The sequence below is a fragment of the Trachypithecus francoisi genome, unplaced genomic scaffold (genome assembly GCF_009764315.1).
Source record: "Trachypithecus francoisi isolate TF-2019V2 unplaced genomic scaffold, Tfra_2.0 Lachesis_group5, whole genome shotgun sequence".
NCBI classification, from domain to species: Eukaryota; Metazoa; Chordata; class Mammalia; order Primates; family Cercopithecidae; genus Trachypithecus; species Trachypithecus francoisi.
In genome coordinates this window covers 16,441,418-16,454,032 of record NW_022681470.1, presented here as the reverse complement: position 1 = coordinate 16,454,032, position 12,615 = coordinate 16,441,418, and the positions used below count along the sequence as shown (strand labels likewise).

The following is a 12,615-nucleotide window of genomic DNA, read 5'->3' as shown; positions in this document are numbered from 1 at the left end:
TGTGTTTCCATTTGTTTGTGTCCTCTACGATTTCTTTCAGCAGTGTTTTGTAGTTTTTCTTGTAGAGATCTTTCACCTCTTTTGTTAAGTTATATTCCTAAGTGTTTTTTGTTTTGTTTTGTTTTGTTTTTGCAGCTGTTGTAAAAGGGATTGAGTGCCTCATTTGATTTTCAACTTGGTCATTGTTGGTGTATAGCAGTGCTACTGACTTGTGTACCTTGATTTTGTATCCTGAGACTTTACTGAATTAGTTTATCAGATCTAGGAGCTTTTTGGATAAATCTTTAGGGTTTTCTGGGTATATATTCATGTAATCAACAAAAAAGCGAGAGCTTGACTTCCTCTTTTCTAATTTGGATGCCCTTTATTTCTTTCTCTTGTCTCATTGCTCTGGCTAGGACTTCCAGTACTGTGTTGAATAGAAGTGGTGAAAGTGGGCATCCTTGTCTCGTTCCAGTTCTCAGGGGAATGCATTCAACTTTTCCCTATGTTGGGTGTGGGTTTGTCATATATGGCTTTTATTACTTTGAGGTAAGTCCCTTATACGCTTATTTCATTGAGGGTTTTTATCATAAAGTAATGCTGGATTTTATAAAATGCTTTTTCTGTGTCTATTGAGATGATCCTATGGTTTTCATTATTAATTCTGTTTGTGTGATATATCACATTTGCTGACTTGCCTATGTTAAACCATCCCTGCATCTCTGGTATGAAACCCACTTGATCATGATGTATTATCTTTTTTATATAATATTGGATTCAGTTAACTAGTATTTTGCTGAGGATTTTTTTCATTAATGTTCATCAGGAATATTGGTCTGTAGTTTTCTTTTTTTGTTATGTTATTTCCTAGATTTGGTATTAGGGTGATACTAGCTTCATAGAATGATTTAGGGAGGATTCTCTCTTTATCTTTTGAAATAGTTTCAGTAGGATTCGTACCAATTCTCCTTTGAATGTCTGATAGAATTCAGCTGTGAATCCACCTGGTCCTGGACTTCTTTTGTTGGGAATTTTTTTTTATTACTGATTCAGTCTCACTGATGGTTATCGATGTGTTCAGGGTTTCTATTTCTTCCCAGTTTAATCTGGGAGGGTTGTTATATTTCCAGGAATTTATCCATCTCCTCTAGATTTTTTAGTTTGTGCATGTAAAGGTGTTCATAGTAGCCTTAAATGCTCTTTCGTATTTCTTTTTCTTCTTCTTTTTTTTTTTTGTTTTGAGGTGGACTTTCGCTCTTGTTGCCCAGGCTGGAGTGTAGTGGCTCCATCTCGGCTCACTGCAACCTCTGCCTCATTCAAGCCATTCTCTTACCTCAACCTCCCGAGTAGCTGGGATTACAGGCATGCACCACCACACCCTGCTAATTTTTTGTATTTTTAGTAGAGACGGGGTTTCTCCATGTTGGTCAGGCTGGTCTCAAACTCCCAACCTCAGGTGATCCACCCACCTCGGCCTCCCTAACTGCTGGGATTGCAGGTGTGAGCCACCACGTCCAGCCGCTCTTTTGTATTTCTATGCATTGGTTGTAGTATCTCCAGTTTCATTTCTAATCGAATTTGTTCAGATCTTCTCTCTTGTTGGCTAATCTCACTAATGGTCTATCAATTTTGTTTATCTTTTCAAAGAACCAGCTTTTTGTTTCATTTTTTCTTTGTATTTTTATTTTTTTTTGGTTTCAATTTCATTTAGTTCTGCTCTGATCTTTGTTATTTCTTTTCTTCTGCTGGGTTTGGGTTTAGTTCTTGTTTCTCTAGTTCCTTGAGGTGTGACATTGGGGTGTTTATTTGTGCTATTTCAGACCTTTTGATGTAGGCATTTAATGCTATGAACTTTCCTCTTAGTATTGCTTTTGCTGTATCCCAGAGGTTTATAGGTTGTGTCACTATTATTGTTCAGGTCAAAGAATTTTTAAATTCCCATTGTGATTTCATTGTTGACCCAAAGATCATTCAAGAGCAGATTATTTAATTTCCATGTGTTTGTATAGTTTTGAGGATTTTTTGAATTTATTTCCAGTTTTATTTCACTGTGGTCTGAGAAGATACTGATATTATTTTGATTTTCTTAAATTTATGGAGATTTGCTTTGAGGCCTATCATATAGTCTGTCTTGGAGAATGTTCCATGTGCTGATGAGAAGAATGTATATTCTGCAGTTGTTGGGATGAATGTTCTGTAAATATATATGTCTGTTTGTTCTAGGGTATAGTTTCTATCTATTGTTTCTTTGTTGACTTTCTGTCTTGATGACCTGTCTAGTGCTTTCAGTGGAGTATTTAAGTCCCCCACTATTATTGTGTTGCTGTCTATCTCATTTCTTAGGTCTAATAGTAGTTGTTTTCTAAATCTGGGACCTCCAGTGTTAGGTTTTCATTAACAATTTCATAGAAATAACTTAGGTTTTGTTACTTTTCTCTACTGGTCTTGTGTTTTCTATTTCACTGATTTCTTTTCTTTTTAATTTCCATTTTTTCTGCTTACATTGATTTAATTTGCTCTTCTTTTTGCCCCTAAAGATGGATTTTAAACCCATGGTTTAAATTCCTTCTTCTTTTCTAATATAAGCATTTAGAGCTATAAATTTCCCTCCAGCTGCAATCTATAAATTTTGATATGTGCTATTATTATTAAGTTCAAAATATTCTCTAATTACCTTTTAATTTTTTCTTTGATTTGTTGGTTGTTTAGAAGTGTGTTGCTTAATTTCCAAATACTTGGGGGTTTTTCTGGGGTTCTTTTTGTTACTGATTTCTTACTCAATTTTTTTGATTGAGTAATATTAATTTCAATCTTTTTGGGTGTGGTCGACTTATTTTATGGCTCAGCACGTGGTCAATCTTTGTGTATGTTTCACATATGCTTGGAAAGACTGTTTTCTACAGTTGCTGGATGCAGTGTTTCTTAATGTCAGTTACGTAAGGTTGGTTGTTCAAGAACAATCTGGATTGGCGGTGAATGTTCTGGCTTCCCACGTGGCCTCCTCTGACATTACTCCAGGCAAGGATGGTGAGGGGGCACTTCATTACTGCAGACAGAGGGTCCAGAATCCCCATAATGTTCCCCAGTGATATCAGGTATGGAGGTGTCTGATTACTGCTGGTAGAAATGAAATTACTGGCTCCTCACCCAGTCCATTCTGAGAGCACTCCGGCAGGGGTAGGAAGCTGCAGTAGGGCAATTTTTGTCTAAGGGTTTTCTGTTTTCCTATATTCCCCCTTTCCTTGTCCTTTGGCTAGAAACAGTAGGTTTTTTCTTGAGGCTCCTTTTGTCTTTTCTAGCTTTATGTTTTCACATTATCTACTTCTCCAGCACCTGATGTAGGATATACAAGTGGGGAAAGAAACCAAGGACTCACTACCATGTCATTATGTAGGGTCTGAGATCTCATGCTGATCTGTTTTCTTCTCTCCACCTTTCAAAGTCTTCTCATATTTGTTTTATATGTGATATTCAGTTTTTGTTATTAGTGGGGGTGAGTTTTTCGCTTGGTTTGGGTTTTACCAGAACTTGGTGGGAAGAGTATGAAGAAGTACATTTACTGCATCTTGGTTTGGTGATCTTCATTTTTGAAGGATGTTTTCGCTGGATTTCTAGATTGAAAGTTTTTTTCCTTACAGCAATTTAAATCTCATTGCATCATCTTTAGACTTGCCTTATTTCTGGTAAGTTAGCAACCATTCTTATTGTGTCTCAAGTATGTTTAATGCATCCTTTTTCTTCTAGTTGCTTTTAATATTTAATTTTCATAATTGGTTTTTAGCAGTTTGAGTATGATGTGCTTAGGTGTGGTTTTCAATGTTTATCTTGCTTGCATTTTGTTGATATTCTTGAATCTTTCATCTAAATTAGGAAATATTTGATCATTATGTCTTCAAATATTTTTCTCTCCCATGTCTATTTCTTCTTTTAGTACTCCAATTACATATTTTAATCTTATTTCTATTTTCTTACAGTTTAATTAGTCCCTCTTCATTGTTTAACCAGCATTAAAAAAAAGTCAGTGCTGGCTGGGCACGGTGGCTCAAACCTGTAATCCCAGCACTTTGGGAGGCCGAGACGGGTGGATCATGAGGTCAGGAGATCGAGACCATCCTGGCTAACACAGTGAAACCCCGTCTCTACTAAAAAATACAAAAAATGAGCCAGGCGAGGTGGTGGGCGCCTGTAGTCCCAGCTACTCAGGAGGCTGAGGCTGGAGAATGGCGTAAACCCGGGGGGCAGAGCTTGCAGTGAGCTGAGATCCGGCCACTGCACTCCAGCCCGGGCGACAGAGCTAGACTCCATCTCAAAAAACAAACAAACAAACAAAAAAGTCAGTGCTTTAATTTTGCTTTAGTTTGGATAGTTTTCCTAACCCTGAGTTCGAATTCACAGTTCCTTCCTTCTGCTGTGCTTGATCTGCCATTAAGCCCATGAAATACATTTTTATTTTAAATGTTGTATTATTCAGTTCTAAAATTTCTATTTTTATGGGTCCCATTTCTCTCCTGAGTCTTATTTATTCTCTCATTATTTTTACATTTTCATTTAAATCCTTTATTGTATATGTAATAATCCTTTATCGTAATTATAATATTGTCTATTAATTCAAACACCTTGTCATTTCAGGAGAATTTTTTATTAATACATTTTTTTCTTTTTGTTATTTTTCCACCTTTAACTGTTTCTGTACATACCTGGCAGTGTTTTTGTAATATGCTGGGCATTACAAATGCTCTGTTGTTTGCAGTCTAGATTTTTTTTTTTTTGTCATCCTTAGTAAGTGTCAACTTTCGTTCTGGCAGACTGTTAATTCACTCTTGGAGATAAATTTTATCCTATTAAGGAGTGCTTTTAAAACTTTGTTAGGGTGGGTCTAAAACAGCTTTTTCCCTAGAGCTAGATTAATTTACTCCTATGACGTGATCTTGCCGGAGTCTCTATTGAATGCTCAGGGCATTCAAGGAGGTATCTACACTCTGGCTGGAGGTCTTGAATGTCTCCCTGCTGGTGCAAAATCTAGCAAATGTTTATTTCACAGCTTCCAAGTAAATATTCTCTCTTTAGTGGTTCTATCTCAAAAGGTAGATTGTTACTTGCTAGAACTAGTAGTTTCTTGCTCTGTATATGAATACTTAGTATTTAACCAAAGCTTCAGGAATATTCCTGTACAGATTTCTAGAGTTCAGTCTTCCCACAGCTCTCTTCTCTCTTTTACCCTCCTCTGCAAATTCTAGCTGCTTCAGTATTCCAAATTCCAATATCTTTCTTCTCAGTTCAGTGAAATCACTATGCTCTGTTCAAGCTTTGTTTCCTATTCACTACCATCCAGAAAGTATATCCAAAAGTAAGGTTGAGGCTCACCTCAATTGCCCCCTTCTATTAGGAATCATAGACTTATGCCACCTGTTGTTGTCTAAGGTCTAAAAATGGCATTTCATATTTTTTCAGTTGTAAATTTATAAATGACAGGGGTGATAAACTCGTATTAGTTACTCATGGCTTATGGTACAATCATTTCAGAAAAGTTTTGTAAGATCTATCAAAAGCTACCAAAATAAGCCTCTCTTATTGTCCCCCAATATTATTATTTTTAGTTTTCATTGTTTTACAGACAAGGTGTCCCTTGTTGCCCAGGCTGGAGTGCAGTGGCATGATCACATCTCACTGCAACCTTGAACTCCTGGGCTCAAGTGATCCTCCTGCCTCAGCCTCCCAATTAATTAGGACTACAGGCACCCACCCCCAAGCCTGGATAATTTTAAAATTTTTTGTAGAAGTCGGCTGGGGGGGAAATGTTTTGCTGTGTTGCCCAGGCTGGTCTTGAACTGCTGATCTCAAGCTATCCTTTTGCCTAGGGCTCCCAAAGTGCTGGGATTATAGGCAAGAGCCACTGTACCCAGCAAAAAAAAGTTATTTCTAAGAATGTATCTTACTCAAATCATCTAATGTAGAAAAAATATACATGCACCAAGTTATTATAGTAGCAAATGCAAGTTAGGAGTCACCCAAATAACTGAAATATAGGTGTGGTTATGTAAATTACAGTTAACTCACTTAATGAAATAGTACATTGGCATTACACATTATATTTTGCAAACTTTGAAACAACATGAGAAGTGTTCATATAGTATTAAATAAAAAGAGACATATTAAATTATTTGTACACTCTGATTATAGTTATAAAAAATCTACATATGAAAAATATCAGCCAGGCGTGGTAGCTCAAGCCTGTAATCCCAGCTGTTTGGGAGGCCAAGATGGGTGGATCACCTGAGGTCAGGAGTTCGAGACCAGCCTGATCAATATGGTGAAACCCCGTCTCTACTAAAAAATACAAAATTATCCAGGTGTGGTGGTGCACACCTGTAATCCAGTTACTTGAGAGGCTGAAGTAGGAGAATCCCTTGAACCCGGGAAGTGGAGGTTGCAGTGAACTGAGATTGCAGCACTGCATTCCAGCCTGGGTGACAGAGCAAGACTCTGTCTCAAAAAGAAAAAAGAAATGAAAGAAAGAAAGAAGGAAAGAAAGAAAGAAATATCTCAAGATGTATACAAACTAATGTAACTTTGTTAAGGTTGGCAGGATTTGGAAGATTTTTTTTCCATCTAATTTCAAATATCTTTTTTTTTTTTTTTTTTGATGATACTGAGTTTCACTCTTATTGCCCAGGCTGGAGTACAATGGTACAATCTTGGCTCACTGCAACATTCGCCTCCTGGGTTCAAGCAATTCTACTGCCTCAGCCTCCCGAGTAGCTGGGATTACAGGCACCCACCACCACGCCTGGCTGATTTTTTGTATTTTTAGTAGAGACAGAGTTTCACCATGTTGGCCAGGCTGGTCTCGAACTCCTGACCTCAGGTGATCCACCTGCCTCAGCCTCCCAAAGAATCTTATTAGATGAACACTTTTTTTTCCTATACACTTTTAAGTTACAGAAACTGAGAGGGAGTTTAGTGAGCATCTGATTTCAACACTAAAAATAATGAACAGCCAGGGCTCTGAATTTTCAGAAACATTGCCAGGTAAATAAACAGAAAGGAAGAATTTTAAAATTTCGTTAATAAGGACAAATCATGTGGAGTTTTAAGGATGGCTCACCAAGGCTTAGGAGTCTTTGAGAATAATTACTGGATAGAGTTCAGGTATACTATTGAATGTGAGCTGATCAGGGACCAGTCACATATCTACAGAGCTATTTTGTAGTTGTTGTGTTTATTTGTTTTCTTCTTATTCAGGATTCAAAATGGGAGGGTAGGGAAAAGGGAAGCATATCAAAAGAAAGTTCTAAAGGCTTAACTAATAGGTTTAGAGAAGAGTTAAAACCAGCCAGAGACTAAGAGAAAAATGTGGTGTGGAAGCCTCAATGTAAGGTGGTGCTGGAAGAAATCCATTTGTGGAACCACGTGATCACAGAAGTGTTAGCAAGTTAGTAACACAGAAGTGTTAGCAATTCAGTAACACCTGATTTAAACAAGAACATTCATCTCCCCATACTCACATACTGCTCTGTGATTTACTTTCCATGTAAATACACATGGTTCTGGACTACCAGTTGCTCTGGCTTTTTAGTATAATTTTGGAATTCTTTACTCATTTCATACTATTGTTTCTAATAATGGCTCAGGAGAACACTGCTTATTCACAAAGTGTGTACGATGATAGGTAATATTACAAAGCTCCAGAAAGAAAAGTGACTCTAGAGAAAGGAGGCTGAATAATCAATGAAACAGATCAACATTAATATACCAAATCAAAATTTCTCTAGCATAAGTTAAACAGCTTTGCCATTTAGAGAGCAATGCAGACTGTGGAGGAAAGTTTGTAAGCTGGTATTAGTTATCGATTTAAGTAAATTTTGCCAAAATGCAGGAACCCACTGTAACTCCAGCAGAGGTGGCTCATTGCCTAACTATAAAGATTAGCTCAACTCAGAATAATGGCCAAGATTCAATATTCAACGTTCTTAAAGAAAAGGACTTTCAACCCAGAATTTCATATCTAGCCAAACTAAGCTTCATAAGTGAAGGAGAAGTAAAATCCTTTACAGACAATCAAATGCTGAGAGATTTTGTCACCACTAGGCCTGCCTTACAAGAGCTCCTGAAGGAAGCACTAAACATGGAGAGGAACAACTGGTACCAGCCACTGCAAAGGACCATCGATGCTAGCAAGAAACTGCATCAACTAACGAGCAAAATAACCAGCTAACATCATAATGACAGGATCAAGTTCACACATAACAATATTAATCTTAAATGTAAATGGGCTAAATGCTCCTATTAAAAGACACAGACTGGCAAATTGGATAAAGAGTCAAGACCCATCAGTGTTCTGTATTCAGGAGACCCATCTCATGTGCAGAGACACACATAGGCTCAAAATAATGGGATGGAGGAAGATCTACCAAGTAAATGGAAAGCAAAAAAAAAAAAAAAAAATTAAAAATTAGGGGTTGCAATCCTAGTCTCTGATAAAACAGATTTTAAACCAACAAAGATCAAAAGAGACAAAGCCATTACATAATGGTAAAGGGATCAATTCAACAAGAAGAGCTAAATATCCTAAATATATATGCACCCAATACAGGAGCACACAGATTCATAAAGCAAGTTCTTAGAGACCTACAAAGAGATTTAGACTCCCACACAATAATAATGGTAGACTTTAACACCCCACTGTCAACATTAGACAGATCAAAGAGACAGAAAGTTAATAAGGATATCCAGAACTTGAACTCAGCTCTGCACCAAGTGAACCTAATAGACATCTGCAGAACTCACCACCCCAATTCAACAGAATATATATTCTTTTCAGCACCACATTGCACTTATTCCAAAACTGACCACATAGTTGGAAGTAAAGCACTCCTCAGCAAATATAAAGGAACAGAAATTATAACAGTCTCTCAGACCACAGTGCAATCAAATTAGAACCCAGGATTAAGAAACTCACTCAAAACTGCTCAACTACATGGAAATGAACAATCTATTGCTGAATGACTACTGGGTACATAACGAAATGAAGGCAGAAATAAAGATGTTCTTTGAAACCAATGAGAACAAAGATACAACATACCATAATCTCTGGGACACATTTAAAGCAGAGAGACATTAAAGCAGTGTGCAGAGGGAAATTTATAGCACTAAATGCCCACAAGAGAAAGCAGGAAAGATCTAAAATTGACACTCTAACATCACAATTAAAAGAACTAGAGAGGCAAGAGCAAACACATTCAAAAGCTAGCAGAAGAGGGAGAGGAGTGGAGAGGTGGGGAGGGGACGTTCTAAGAAGCAAGGTTTGGAAGTGCAATTCTTTCTCGTGAGCTATCTACCCTGGAAGGGATGGACCAGCCCGCTATCATCCCCAAACTGGCCAGATGTGTTGTGAGCACAGGTTAAACTTCATAGTGACCTGTGATCTGTCCATGGTGCTACTGAGGAGAGCCTGAAATCAAGATGCTCTCATAATAGCCCTTGTCCAGCACCCTCACCTATAAAATGGGTCTCTCAACACCCCTCCCCACCTTACAGAGCTATTAAATGAATACAACGATGATAACAATGAATGTTAACTGAGAGTCACAGTGCTCCTGTGTACATACATACCCGGCTATGTATTTCCCGTACATGACCTCATTAGAACTCACTGCAGCCCTATGTACAGTATTCAAGGCCTTAAACAAAAGAGAAAACCAAGCCAAGAGAGGCTCTCTGACTTACTTCAAGTCACACAGTAGGTAAGAGGGGCAGCTGGAATTTCGTCCCAGGCTGCTTGGCTCCCAAGTCCTTGTGCCTGACCATCTCACTCCGTGACATAAGGCAACTCCTGCCAGGCTATGTGCACAGGAGTTGACCAACAGACTTAGCTCTCCTTTCTCTTCTAGTGAGTTCACTGTTCACCTCCAAGCCCCAGCCTCTGACATCAAGCTCTGGATTGTCTGCTGACTGAAGTGCTGGAAGACAAAGAAACTGAATAGAAGGAAGGCTCATGGGACCCTTCCTTCTATTAGTTTTCTCATTATTTAAAAACACAGACTCCCCTATGCCTGAATTTCCCATAGATTAGAGCCCTTCTCCTGCTTAAGAAATTCCAACAGCCTTCTCCTGGCATATCTCTGCTTGCATTTGGAGATTCTCTCCACTTAGACTCCACTAAAATGATCCAAACTCATCTTCTTTTATGCCGGAGCACACACTCTCCCCTGGTGGTCCTCGTGTCACGCAATCTCATTCCATCTCTGGCCAGCACTGTCTGATAGAAACAGGCGGCAAGCTGTGAATGTTATTTTAAATTTTCTAATACTCTCACGTAAAAAGTAAAAAAAGAAAATGATAAAATTAATTATAATGATCTGTTTTATGTAACCCAGCGTATCCAATAGATTACCTTTTAAGATGTAATCACATAAAATTGTAAATGAGATATTATACAATCTTTTTTCATAGTTAGTCCTTGACATTTGGTGTATATTTTGCACTGAGGGTGCATCTCCATTTGAATTAGGCATACATCTAGAACCCGTGTTACAAGTGACTTGTGCCTACTGTGCTGGAAATGTAGGTCCAGTCTTTTGTTCAGGCTCATTCCCCATGTGTAAAATCTCTCTCCTCCCCGTCAGCTAAGTGAAATCCTAAACATCACTCAAGGCTCAGCTCCAGCTGTGCTTCTAAAAGGAATCTCCTCGAACTCAGTCAACACGTGTTCTTCTCCCCTTGACTGTGTCCAGGCCTGCAGTTACGCTTTTCAACATTCCCCTCCAGATAGCATCGTCTCTGCCCCTTCACGCTAACACTGTCCCAACTCCACTGAAGCCCAGGGCGCTTCCCACTGCACTTCTCTGCAGCAGTTCTCACTGGGTTCCTTATTACTTCTCTGGACTCTCCCTGTACCCTCGCTGAACTCTCCCAGTACCCTCATTCCTGATCACCTCTCCTTCTCAACACTCTCTTACCTTCACCTGTGAGCCCACATTCTCCTGACTGTTTCTTCCACTCTGACCATTTCTTAGTATCATATGGGGTCTTCTATTCTGCTTCCATCCCTCATGCATTTTCTTTTGGATCTGACCCAGCTCCCTACTCGTTTTCTTCTCTCTCCTTAGTCTCTGCTTGGACTATTTCATCATTACCTTAGATTTCAGTTATTATGGATAAGCAGAGTCTATTCCTATCTTCACCTCCAGCCTTAATTTCTTCCTTTATATTCAGGTCAGAAAATACAATTGCATATGTAGGGAAGAAAAAGTGTATCTTTTCCTCACCCAATATGAGAGTAATGGCTGAGACTGCTATAACAGAAGACAGGTTAAAAACAGAAGAGCATATAAATTTATTTTATTATGTTTTATGTAGCAAGAGTACCCTCAGAAATGAAGAACCAAAGGAATGGGATGATATGTATATTGTTATGGACAGTGGTGCAGAAGTATGACTGGAGAAAAAAAAAAGGTATGATCTAAAGGGGGGTACTTAGGAAGGCCTATATGTTCAGTTTCTTCCTGGGGTCCCTGTGTGGCATTCCTTTCCTTTAGGGATAGAACAGGATACCTGGTACGTGAGGGTATTCAGGGGAAAAGAGAAGATCAGAGTCACCTTCCTAGATTTGATGGTCTGCTTTAGGGAAGAAGGGGTGAGGAGAATGTTAGTTTCTGTGTTCCACTTCAGGGGAGAAAGGAGTGAGAGGTCAGAGGGACCTTCCAGCTTCTGCTGTTTTCTCAATTTCCAAGGCATCACATTTTGGGGTGGCATTTCCTGTACCCCATCACATACTTGACATGTCATTAGATTTGTCAATCTAACCCCAACACACATACGTGTTTGCACACACTCACAGCACACCCATTTCTCCATTTGTCTCTGGTACACACATCCGCACTGTTACCTAATCCAGAATCCTAGAGCCATGCTTGATTCCTTCTTCTCCCTCACCTCCCAGATCCAATATCCAATCCACCAGCAGTTCAGGAATGCTGTAACTTCAAAAACTACCTCAAATGCAGCCTCTTCTCTTCATCTTCTGCCAGGAAACTTAGTCCAAGTCAAAATATTTTCCACCTGGACGTTTATTTTTGGACTGCTTTCCTTGCTTCAAGTTCAAAGCCCCTTCCATAGTCTTCATAATCTAGCCCCAAGCCCTTTTCCAACCTCATCTTCTACCTTTCTTCTCTTTCAAAACACTCCAAGCCTGCAGATCTTCTGTTATTAAAAGGTACAGTTTGTTGTAGTACAATTCACAGCACATGATAATCCTCTTCATTTCATTGTGTTTTTGAGGCTGGGTCTCACTCTGTCACCCAGGCTGGAGTACAGTGGCTTGACCATGGCTCACTGCAGCCTCAACCTCCCGGGCTCTAGCAATCTCCCAGAAGAGCCTCCCAAGTAGCTGGGTCTACAGGCACATGCCACCACACCCAGCTGATTTTTTAATTTCTTTTATTTTGTAGAGTTAGGTGTTTCCTTGTTTTGCTCAAACTGGTCTCGAACTCCTGTGCTCAAGCAATCCTCCCAATATGGCCTCCAAAGTGCTGGGATTACAGGTGTGAGCCACTGTACCTGTCCTCATCTTAATTTCAAAACAGTGGAAATTCATTACTTCCTAGACAAATCAAAGTGCCTAGTCCTCAGACT

General features: G+C 39.0%; 1 long non-coding RNA gene across 1 annotated transcript; it reads left to right on the top strand.

Annotated features, from left to right (window-relative positions):
- The first annotated feature begins 401 nt into the window (after positions 1-401).
- LOC117076342 lies at positions 402-10,652 on the top strand. Its single transcript, XR_004434337.1, has 3 exons — positions 402-489; positions 7,193-7,197; positions 10,642-10,652. It is a non-coding gene; the product is annotated as an uncharacterized LOC117076342 (long non-coding RNA).
- Positions 10,653-12,615: the final 1,963 nt, after the last annotated feature.